The following is a 13,221-nucleotide window of genomic DNA, read 5'->3' on the forward strand; positions in this document are numbered from 1 at the left end:
GGGTTTTTGGGGAGATGTTTAGAGTCATGTTAGAGTTTGTTTAGTCCCTCATTTGAGTCCACCTGTGTAGGATCGGACCCGAGAAACCGAGGAGGCCAACAGTGTTAGTTGTTTCAGAGTCAGCCAGAGGTGAGTAGAACTGAACTATGTTTTAAAATAAATGAAATTTTTAGCATGTTCATGCATCACGAATGCCATGATATGTACTAGGTTGTTTGCATTAGAATTCACAAATATGATGCATTGCATAATATGATGTTGATGTGGATGGATGTTGGATGACCCATTAGCCCTCGATATGATATATTATGATACGGTATGAAAGTCCAGTGAGGCCCATTCTACGCCCCTGGCACATTGGATATGTTATGTTATGTCATGTTAAGAGAAAGTCCAGTGAGGCCCATTCTACGCCCCTGACACAATTAGACTATGTAGAGGGTTATTGGTGACAAGTCCATCCGTGATGTGAATTGTTTGTGATGTGATGCATTTCATGATGGCATATGTTTATAAATTATTTTTATTGTTCTGCTCACTGGGCTTTAGTAGCTCATCCCTTTCCCCTAACCTCCAAGGTTGCAGGAGCACAGGTAGCTATGGGAGAGTCATCAGAGTTCTGGTATAGCATGATGTAATAGAGTTTTAGTGGACATGTAATGATATGTAAATTAATGTAATGTAAGGTATTGTACAGTAATGTAATGAGGATTAGTATTGTGCTTGGCCCTAATGTATGGTTAATCCCTTTTTGTACATGATCTTATGTTAATGTTTTAATGATGACATATGTTGAACCAAGTTTGATGTATGTAATGTTGACCCAACTAAAGCATTTGATGAGGGCTCTAGTATGGGGTTTGTATGTATAAAGTTATGGTGCGTGCACAGGTCAAGCTTGGTATATGGAAAGTTTAAAGTTTTTATGAAGATATATGATCATGTATGGGATTTTATCAGATGTACAGGATGTATAGTAGGCTTGCTATGGGTCCCGGCGATCTTAAGTCGATCTGGATCCTAGCGCCGGTAGCAGTCCGGTTTTCAGGTCGTTACAGTAAAGATCTCACATTTCACCCTATAAAGGTAATGCCTCTAAATCTTGAGTGTAAAGATCACAAGTGTCATATCTAGATTGTGTGTAAGGTAATTTAACTCGTACTTCTTTAGTTGTCTAGAAGCATAAGCTATTACCCTATCATTATGCATCAACACACAACTTACTCCCACTCGGAATGCATCACAGAATACTGTAAAATTCTCATGACTTATAGGCAGAGCTAACACTAGTGCCAATGTCAATCTTCTCTTAAACTCTTGAAAGCTCTCTTCACATTATTCTGACCAAATAAACTTATGATTTTTTTGGGTCAACCTGACGATAGGAGTAGCTATTTTGGAGAAATCCTAAACAAACCGTCTGTAGAAACTTGCCAAAACTAAGAAGCTTTTGAATTATGTTACTGTAATGGGCTTGGACTAATTTGTTATCGCTTCTATTTTCTTATGGTCTATCTCGATTCTATTTCCTGTCACTACATGCCCTAAGAAAGAGATACTCCTCAACCAGAACTTACATTTAGAGAGCTTAGCATACAACCTGTGCTCCCTCAAGGTCTGCGATACTCTCCTTGAATGATGGTCATGCTCCTCTACATTCCTGGAATACACTAAGATATCGTCAATAAAGACAATAATAAAGTTATCTAGAAATGGTCTGAAAGCTTTGCTCATGAGATCCATAAATATTGCAGGAGCATTGGGCAACCCAAATAGCATTACTAGGAACTCATACTACCCATATTTGGTCCTAAAAGTAATATCTTAGGCACATCCTCTTATATGATTCTCAACTGATGATACCCGAATCTCAAATCTATTTTGGAGAAAAAATTAGCTCCTGCTAGCTAGTCAAATAGATCATCAATCCTAAATAAAGGATACTTATTCTTGGTAATGACTTTATTCAACTATCTATAGTCAATACAAAATTACAAAGATCCATCCTTCTTTTTTACAAATAGCATTAGAGCACCCTAGGATGAGGTATAAGGTCGAATGAAAACCTTGTCTACTAATTCTTGCAATTGCTCCTTTAGCTCTTGCAATTGCTCCTTTAGCTCTTGCAACTGCTCCTTTAGCTCTTTCAACTCAGAAGGTGCCATCTTGTAGGGAGGAATAGAGATGGGATCGATACCTGGAAACACCTCAATTTCAAACTCTATTTCCCTATCAAGTGGTAAATCTAGCAGGTCCTCTAGAAAAACATCTAGGAACTCTCTAACCACAGGCACTGAAGTTGGTTCCCTTACCTGACCATTAAACTCTCTAACATGAGCAAGAAACCCCTGACAACCCCTCCTAAGCAATCTATGAGCCTGTAAAGTAGATATCAAATCCCTAAGCATACTTGACTTGTCCCATCGAAAGACAACCTCTGATCCATCATGTTCTCTAAGCCTAACTACCTTGTCTCTGCAATCCAAGGTAGCACCATGAGTAAAGAGCCAATCCATCCATAGAATAATGTTAGAATTAGTCAAATCTAGAACCACAATATTGGTTGAAAGGTACCTATTCTCAACTATAATTGGACTAAACTAACAGATTGATTCTACCAAAGATGGATTACATTTGGGCCAACTGGACCAAAAAGGACACTCAAGCCTATAAGCTATCAAACCCAAACTGACTACGGCTCTTAGGGAAACAAAAGAATGAGAAGCACTAGGGTCAAAAAGAGCATACACATCAGAACAGACAATAGTGAGTTTACTTGACATCACTATGTTTGATGTGTGTGCCTCATGCTGTGTCATGATGAAGATCCATGCTTATGCTGCAGGACCTTCTCTTTGGGAACCTACTGATGAAGAGGTTGCCCCCTTCCTCTACTTTACCCTCTGTCCTGAGATGTGACTATATCTGCTAGCTGAACCATACTATCAAAAGCTATCTGTCGGGATTATACCATCCTGGCTGCATTAGGACACTCATGTGTCATGTGTCATGTGTCCTTCTTGTCCACATCTGTAATAAGTTGTAGTCCAAAACTAATAAGGTCTTTTGTACGACTTTCTATATCTAACACATCCAGAGCTATTGGAATAATGCTTAAACTACTACCCATTTCTAGATTAGAATTCAACCTATTCCAGAACTTGCTCTTCTTGGTTTTCTTAATGGACTTATTCCACTTCCTGCTTCTTATGGCTGCTGCATTAAGAGAAGAGAGATCAAACTTTTCCATTCCCGAGGCCTTAGAACCTGAGTATTGTGCCACCTGTTGTTTTATTATTCCCTGAATGATGGCACTAGCCTTCATATTTCTACCTGAGTTTAATATGGTGTGGAAATTCTCTATCTCTACTGCTAGGATCAAAGAGGAATACCAAGAGTGGAGTCTCATGGCATACCTCCTAGCTTTTCTTCTACTCTGTGTCATAAGCCTGACCTACATAATGTAGCAACTCTATGGACTTATTTGTATACTCATCCATACTCATCTCTTCGATTTGTCTCAGTTGCTCAAACTCTATCACCTTAAACTCCCTTGAACTATCTGGAAAATCCCATCCAGCAAACTCATTTGCAAATTGTTCATATGATAAGCTATCCAGTTTTGGTTTTGTATAGTTTTTGAACCATTAGTTGGCCTTCTTGCACTTCAGAGTGAACTCTTCTATCTGAATGGCTCTAATATCACTAGCTCCCAACTTATCAACTATCATCTTTACTACTTTGATATACTCAAATGTGGTCATCTCCCTACTTGTAATTTTCAGCTAAACTCTAGTGTCAGAATTCCAACTTTTCGACGAAATTTTCATTGAAATCCGGAATCTCAAAATAAAAAACTTTAGAAGAGTAAAATATTTTTTCATATAATGAAATTTTAAGTATTTTAAAAATGTGAAAAGATATGTTTTAGAAAATTTTTAAGGTTCGACTGCCGAAAGTGGCTTTTCTAGCCCACCTATAAATTGAGCTCAACTCGAAAATGGAAGGAGATTTTCTCTATTTTCAGGAAGAGGTGAGCATACATTAACTCTTGATGTTTTCTCATTGTATTTCTCTTAAAACTCTCAGAAATTTATGATCTTTTTTAGTTTGTATTTTTTGATTGAGAATCACAAAGTTTTACAAGGATTGGCTTTATCCACAATCCCTTTCTTGCCCTTCCGAATCTATTTTCATTTTCCTTAAGAGGTAAGTTTCCAATCCTTGTTTTTCTATTGATCTAAGGGGTTAACGTAGGTTTGTTTCTGGTTTGGGTTGTTGGCTAGGATGCATGCAATTTCTTTGTTGATTCTTGAACTTGGGTTTTGTTTGAATCTGAAAATCTCTCTTTGAATGGATGCATGTTGGTGTTTTGGAGTCTCCTAAGTTGTTTTGAGACCCTATATGTGATGTTAGATAGTTTTATAGGCTTTTGAGTTGGTTTGATTGCATTTTGGGGGCTGTTGATAGAAGGCAAAATCAGATTCTACATTGCAGAAGAACCCATATTCGACCGCCGAAATCAAGTTTGGTTGCCTAACTTGGCTCTAAAAGTTTGACTTTCGGATTTGTAAAGGGACTTTAGGCTGCCAAACCAGCCGCCGAAACTCCCTTGTCCAATCGTTTTTAGCCCATTTTCTTATATGCTTTTAGGAATTTCTTGGGGTAGTTCTAAGAGTTGCAAAAGTTATGTTTGGTCTTTTATTTTGGTCCATCTGTATAGGATCGAACTTAGGAGACTGTAGAGGCCGACAATGAGATAACTGCTTCAGAGCTAGGTTTGCATTAGCCAAAGATAATTAGAACTAAACTAAACTAAACTATTATTTTAAATGAAATCAAATATTTTAAGCATGCTCATATATCACGAATGCCATGTGCATATGAATAGGTTGTTTTGCATTAGAATTCATGAATATAATGCACTACATAATTCTTTCTATTTGTGGATGGATGTTGGATGGCCCACTAGCCCTCGAGGATATTATGATATGTATGATGAATATAGAAGTCTAGATCGAAGCCTATTCTACACCCCTAGCACTATGTAAGACAAAGACCGGGGTGCCCATCTATGGATATGTTATGTACTGTTTAAGAGGAAGTCCTGAGGAGCACCCGCTGTGGGCCGGACACTATTGGAATTATGGAGGGTTACTAGTGATGTCAGATTCTAAACCTAAGGATAGAAATAAAAAAATTATTAGACTTAAATTGTACCATTCTAAAATTAGAGTTTTCAGGGGAGGTGCTAGCTTAACTTCAAGCTAATTAAGGGAGATGTTAGTTTATATATAGCCGCTTGAAACACAATTCGCCTATAAGTGGAGCACTACAAGTTGTGTTTAGTGGTCTGACTTGCATTTCATATAGAGTTATACATGCAAAGATAAAATTAAAATAAGAATGATTAATAATAATATTTTAATATCTTTAAACTCTAATAATTGAATCATAGAAAGACCAAATAAGAAAACTGACATATCTTAAAATAAAGCAGATAATATGATATGTAAGTCAGAGTCAAGTTGCTTTCAGGAGGTGCTTAAAGGTTTGTGCTTGTTAAATTCGACGTGCTAGCTTGAGGTGCTTGTTAAATTCAATGTGCTTTTCTAAATGAAATGAACTTCTAAATATTAAAAGTGTAATTTTAGTAGATTAATCTATGAATATTAAAGTTTAAAAACTAAATGGAAACATGTGAAAAGTTTAGTAGGTTAAAGTGTGAAAATGAAAAGTTTAAAAGTAAATTTCAAGTTTGATCCTCCAATTTTTCACCTCTTCACCTAAATTCTCCATGTATCACCTAAATATAAAAGAAAGAAATGACTAATCATAAAATAAAAAGATGGTCTTCGTCATCCTTCATGTTGGCCGAACCTTCACCAAAGAAAAAGACAAAATTTGTTTTCTTCTTTTCTTCCATTCCTACCTTATTTCTCTATGAAAACAAGATCTCCATCCATGCAAATTTTTTTCCTAAGTGAAATAACCAATAAAAGAACCATAGAAAAGGAGGAAAGAAGAAGAGAAGTTTAGGTGGTTAGGTGGTAAGTGATAGAAATTGAAAATTTGGTTACACAAACATGTTCTTTTATGCTTTCAATCAATTTTATATTGTTAAATAAATTAAAACTCTTATTTTTCCTTATTCTTTGTAAAGAACAAATTCAAAATGAGGAAGGTATATCAAAAGGCAAATGTAAGGAAAAAGAATAAATAAGGTGTACCTAAAACTTTTGAAAAAGTTTGTGCAAAAGGTTTGGTGTTTGCATGATTTTTTATTTTCCTTTGATTTTCTCATGAATATATAAAATCAGAGTTTGGTTTTAATTGCTGGAAATTTTACTTTGATTGTATAGATGTGTAATATGAATGTTGAAATGGTGTTTGGAAGACTTAAAGCAAAGAAATTCAACATGGTAGCTAAAAATACAAATCTAGCATAATAGGTTTTAATAGGGCAACCTGTGTTAGAAGTTTCATAACTTATTGTGTAATTATTGAAATTAATTCTAAAATATACGAAAAGAAACCTGAGATGAAGAACTAAAATGTTTATGAATTGACCAAATTTTAAATTTGTAGCTAAATATATGTAAATTGCTAGTGAACCTAAACTAGTCATAGGAATAGTACATCCGGAACGGTCTATATTTCTTATAATATAACTAATTCTTTACTTATTAAAATGAGTTAAAATTAGTGTCAAATGAATCTTGAGAAGTATACCTAAAACTTTGTAGAAAAAACTTAAGATTAAATTTGTGTGCAAATGTACGCATATGATATGTTTTATTAGACTAAAAGTAGGTATCAAAATTATATTGGTTAGAATCTAATTGGGCAGCTTACAAAGAAAAATTTATAACTTAAGTTAAGAAGGTCAGAATTGGATTTAATATATCTTTTTAGAAAGCTAAAACATAAATATATAAGATTCATGAAAAAAGTTAGTCTAATTCTGCCTATAAGACACTTGGAAATGTGATACAATCTCAGACAGAAACAAACCTAAATCTAAATATTCACCTAAAAGGGATGACATGCTAACTTTTCCGCCAAATTACGCACATGCTAGCTTGGCATGCCTACTTTACACACATGCTAGCTTAATAAACTAAAACTTTACACACACGCTCTTAATGAAATAGCAATATATTCATGATTGAATATAGTTTATCACATACATATGCTTACTTATGAATGTATAATTCGACATGCTTGCTTGTTTCAATATGTTAAGCATCTAAAAGAATAATTTTAATACAAATAAATATTTAACATGTAAATATGCATTCTTTGCCCTAGTAAACCTCGGTAGGAGTCATAGACAAAATACAAATATAGCATTATATATACAGTTTAAAAGTATTATGCCCTAATGGGCCACATAATATGATATTTTTGACACACCATGTGTCGCATAGTTTCTCAGTTTTTGAGCCATACAGGCACAACATTCGGCCCCTAGAAAATACAGTTTAGCACTTTGTGCTATACAGACATAGTTTTCCCTTATCTGGCTAGTTGATTCTGTTAAGAGTTTATAGAGGTTAAGATTTAATTATATGACTTATTAATACCTTATAAGTGTGCATACAAGATGGTTACCATATTATGAATGACCTTATATATATACAATTGCATGACTTAATTTGCTCACTTTTCACCCACATATACCCAAAATTTTCACATATTTTTATAAAATGATTTTATTGTAACTGTCATATGTAATCATATTTATACTTTGTATGAATATATATTATTATTTACCGACTGAGTATAAGCTCGACGCATTGGACTTTTCCATGTGTAGATAATAGACAAAGAAAGTGAGAACAAGAAGTTTGGTTCTGCATCAGTATGGAGAATATCATCATAACCAGTTAATCTCAAATTTTGTATAGAGGTTGTTTATGCTTGGATGTATATAAGTAGTCCACTAGGGGTCTGTAAATGAGTTTTGAAAATAGTAAAAATGTAAATCAATATGTTTACTGCTTTAACTTAATATGTTCCATTTATAGATTTAATAGTGTGAATTGAGTAAATATTGAGAATATATGACTGCTTCCTACAGGAATAATTGCTGATAAACAGGGAAGACTCTTACAGTTTCTCCATTTAAAGTTATTTTTGTGAATTAACATATTTTTAAATAAATTAAATAACAACTGGTAATGTAGAAGCTAATTTAAGTCTATATGAGCAATTGTATATAGGATAGCATGTGGCATCCTTTACTCAGCTATTTTATAGACGGGATAAGGGGTGTTACAGGCGACAAGCTCATCATAATGTGAATTATTTTTGTTATGACGCATTTATACAATCATATGTTTTATTAAATTGCTTTTTGTTATATTTCTGCTCACTAGGCTCTAGTAGCTTATCCTTTTCCTCTCATCCTAGGTTTATAGGAATAGACTTAGTTCGGGAGATCAACAATATTCTATGGTATATCTCTTGAATAATAGTTTGTGGTGGGCATGTAATGTATTGTAGTTTAGAATTGTGCTTTGCCCAAATTTTCTTTTATGATTGCTTATTAATGATCTTATTATATAAAAAGTTTTAAGTTTAAGCTATGTTTGAACCAAACTTTGGTATGTTAATGACCATATTGGAGCATTTAATGAAGGCTCTAGCATGAGTTTATGTTTTTAGTTATATATGTATGAACATACCGTGTTTTGGTTCATGTTATGCAAATGTTAATGTGCATTTTAAAATCATCTCTTAGGATTATATCAGATATAATAGAATGTATAGTAGGCTTGCTACGGGCTCCGTCGATCTTAAGTCGATATGAACCCTAATGCCGTTAGTAGATTAGTTTTCAGGTCATTACACTCCTTATACTTATGAGCATCCAACTTCAGGTAACCTGTCATCTACCTTGCTCCTTGCTGATGGGTTAGATCTAGGTGGTTAGGTTTCAGGAATTACTGGTTTTGCTGGGGCAGGAGGAGGCGGTGCTACACTCCCTGGGTTAGGGTTTGCTGGATTCTAGTAATATGGTGGAGTGAGTACATGGGATAGGGTGCGTATGATAAGTAGTATGGAGGGTAAGGCATGTATGAGGGGTAAGGGTGATAGCTAGAGTAATCTGATGAACCTCCCATTAGATACCCTAATCCCTATGAGTAAAATAAGTACTGAGGTGGATAAGCTGATTCTGAGACTTGAGTACCTCTTGTTCATCCTTTAGACTCTCTCACACTTTCTCTTTCAAAACTCATATCTAAACTTCCATCTCTCCTCTGTTCATCACCTACTGATTCCCTGTCATCTGCAGACATCCTACCCAGATTTATCCTCCTTTTGTTTACATCAAAAGACCTAGGGTCCCTTAATACTTCTCTCCCATTACTTTTGCTTGTCCATGCTCTTGATGGAGCAGCAGAGGAAAAGGCATTTATACCCTTATTTTTAGGTGGGGCACCGATCAATTGTGTCGATCAACATAAGCCACACATCCTTTTTTCTGAAAAAAAACATTAAACACATAAACTTTAGTATTATATGGTTAATGTGCATACACATAAACTCTCAACATACATATTGCATCATTAATGCATATGTGCATATTCATGACATTACACATAAGCATACATACATCAAGACAGGACTCTACATCCTATTCCTAGTAGTCATGTATTTCACTAATTGTATTTGCCCTCTAACATCAATGAGCCCAACACTCTAGGCCCGGCCATGTAAACCTAGGACTCTAATACTAATCTATAATGACATGGAAATCGGGCCACTACTAGGGTTTGAGTTCAGAATGACTTAAAGTCGCCGAAGCCTATAGAAAGCTGATTATACTTCCTGTTACATTTAATATAAACCCAACATGATCTTAAAAATATATATATATATATAAAACGTTATCATAACATGAATTAAACCCGATATATGCATACATACATAACTGTAAATATAAACCTACTCTAAAATCCTCATCAAATGCTCCACTATAGTCATCAATATACACCATTAATTTGATTCAAACATAACATGAACTTTAAAACTTTTACATACCAAGATCATTGACAAGGGATTCATAAAAGAAAAATTGGTAGGGGTGAGCAGTATTCGGTTCAAACCGAAAAAACTAACCGAAATGAATTAATTTAAAAAATCATTTCGATTTTTTATTCATTCTGGTTCGGTTTGATTTTTAATTTTAAAAATTTCAATTATTTCAATTCGGTTTGATCTTGATCAGAAAAAAATTGAAAAAACCGAACCGAACAGATTAGTGATAATAGTATATTATTTTCAATAATATAGATAGATTAAATCATATTAAGATTAAAATATTTAAATTAAATTTTAAAATACTAAAAATAAAATATAAAAAATAAAAAATTTATTAAAAATTCAAATCGATCAAATTGAACCAAATCGAATCGAATCAGAGCGGTTCAGTTCAATTCGGTTTCTGATCAAAATCAGTTTAGTTCGGGTTTTATAAATACCAAAATTTCTGTTTTTGGTTTATTCAGTTCGGTTCAGTTTTGAACCGAACCGACCGATTGCTCACCCTTAAAAATCGGTGATACAAAACATATTATATCATGCTTGAGGGCAAGTTGGTCATAAAAAATCCATCTACAACAACAATTAAATATGCAATGTATCATATTCATGAATCTAATGTACAACAATCTATTTAGTTATACATAGCATTCGTGATGCATGAGCATGCTTAAAATATTTCATTCGATTAAAATAAAAGTTTAATTTAGTTCTACTATCTCTTGCAAATGCAACCTTGCTCTGAAGCAGTTACGTCACTATTGGTCTCTACGTCTCCCAAGTTTGATTCTACACAGACAGATCCAAATAAGGGATCAAGCATAACTTTTATAACTCTTAAAACTACTCCAAGACACCCCTAAAAGCATAGCAGAAATACGTAGAAAATGGACTAGAAATAGTTGTATAGGGGACTTTCGGTAGCAGGTTCGACAGTCTAAAGTCTCTCACAAACCCGAAAGTTACTAATTTTAGAGGCACTTGTGGTGGCCAAACCCGATTCTGTTTCCCTTCATGAGCCTTCCAATCTCACCCATATAGCCATACCAAGCTCAAACCAACAACCAACAACTTCAGAATCCTTAACCACATCAAACGACATAAGAAAATTTATTATGCAACCTAAGACAAGATTAAAACAAAGGCTTTTATCATACATAAATCTTTTTATCCAAACCTTGAACAACAAGACTAGCATGCAACGAAAGGTCAGTTCTAAGAAACATGCAATCTTGAATGAATTTAGTAGGTAAAGAATAAGTTCTCAAAAGACATATAACTTACCTCTTGGAGGACCAAACCAGCAACATCAAAAATGAGGAGGAAGAATTATTGAGGAGAACTTTAAATCTTGTCAAACTTGAATTTAAAACTTGCAATACTTCAATCTGAGCATAAAATCTTTACAATTAGTTTTTTTTTTTTTCACAAGGAATAACAAAAACTTTGAAGAGGAAGGTAAAATCCTTACCTCTGCCCTAAATGAGGAGAGTTTTCTCCTAGTTTTGGGTCTAAGGATCTATTTATAGGTGGGTTGATCAGCTAATGTTCGACAGCCAACTTGGGAGGTTCAACGGCCGAACATTAAATCTTGAAAAAACTTTCTTTTTTCAGAATACATTTTCAAAGTACTTAAAATTCATTTTATAGAAATCTATTTTACCCTTTTAAAATTTTCAGTCCCGAAATTCTGGATTTCAACGGAGATTCTGACGGAAATTTGAAATTTTGATACTGGAGTTTAGTCATGTATTACATCAAACGACATAAGAAAATTTATCATGCAATCTAAGACAAGATTAAAACAAAGGCTTTTATCATACATAAGTCTTTTTATCCAAACCTTGAACAACAAGACTAGCATGCAACAAAAGGTCAGTTCTAAGAAACATGCAATCTAGAATGAATTTAGTAGGTAAAGAATAAGTTCTCAAAAGACATATAACTTACCTTTTGGAGGACCAACCAGCAACATCAAAAATGAGGAGGAAGAATTATTGAGGAGAACTTTAAATCTTGTCAAACTTGAATTTAAAACTTGCAATACTTCAATATGAGCATAAACTCTTTACAATTATTTTTTTTTCACAAGGAATAACAAAAACTTTGAAGAGGAAGGTAAAATCCTTACCTCTGCCCTAAATAAGGAGAGTTTTCTCCTAGTTTTGGGTCTAAGGATCTATTTATAGGTGGGTTGATCAGCTAATGTTCAGCAGCCAAACTTGGGAGGTTCAACGGCCGAAACATTAAATCTTGAAAAAACTTTCTTTTTTCAGAATACATTTTCAAATTACTTAAAATTCATTTTATAGAAATCTATTTTACCCTTTTAAAATTTTCAGTCCCGAGATTCTGGATTTCAACGGAGATTCTGACGGGAATTTGAAATTTTGATACTGGAGTTTAGTCATGTATTACATTGAACTAGAAGATTTGCTTTGGACTTTTTCACTTGATTTGTACCTTCGTAAATCACCTCAAGTTTGTCCCAACTTCTTTAGCAGATATACAATTTGAAACATTAATATACTCAGTTACATCAAATGCATAATGAAGTATATTCAAAACTTTAGCATTAGCAAAAATTTTCTTCTTGTCGAAATTATTATATTCTTCTTCTGTCACTTCTCTGGCTCCATTAGCAACTAGAGGAATTTAAGGACCTTTAATAATTCTTTATCAAACCTCCATGTCAACAAATTGAATAAAATTTTTAATTCTAACTTCCAGAAAAGAATAATTAGTATCATTAAAAGGAGGTGGTTGTATGATAGAGTAACCTTCCTCTAGAGGTGCAAGGATGCCAACTATGTTAGAAAGGCCAACCGTTTAAGATCTCAATAAGATATTTGAACCTAAAGTAAAAGAGCGAAATTTCGATACCAATTAATTGTCCTAAATTTAGTGACTAAGAAACGATAATTGTTCACTTTAACTAATTTTTCAAGTCTTGCTGGAAACTTAATAAAAAATTTTGGTTGTCTACCCTATTTAGATATTTGAAAATGATTAAAACATAGGGATAAAAATTATTTTAAAAACGTTTGAGTAATGGCAGCAACTTGAACTTGATGACCCCAAAACAAAGTGCATTGATAAATATTAAAATCAGCTAGCAATTTAGTTCTAAAAATTCTCAACAATATTTCTACACAAATTAGTATTTCAAAT

This window comes from Manihot esculenta, chromosome 15 (assembly GCF_001659605.2).
Source record: "Manihot esculenta cultivar AM560-2 chromosome 15, M.esculenta_v8, whole genome shotgun sequence".
Taxonomy (NCBI): Eukaryota; Viridiplantae; Streptophyta; class Magnoliopsida; order Malpighiales; family Euphorbiaceae; genus Manihot; species Manihot esculenta.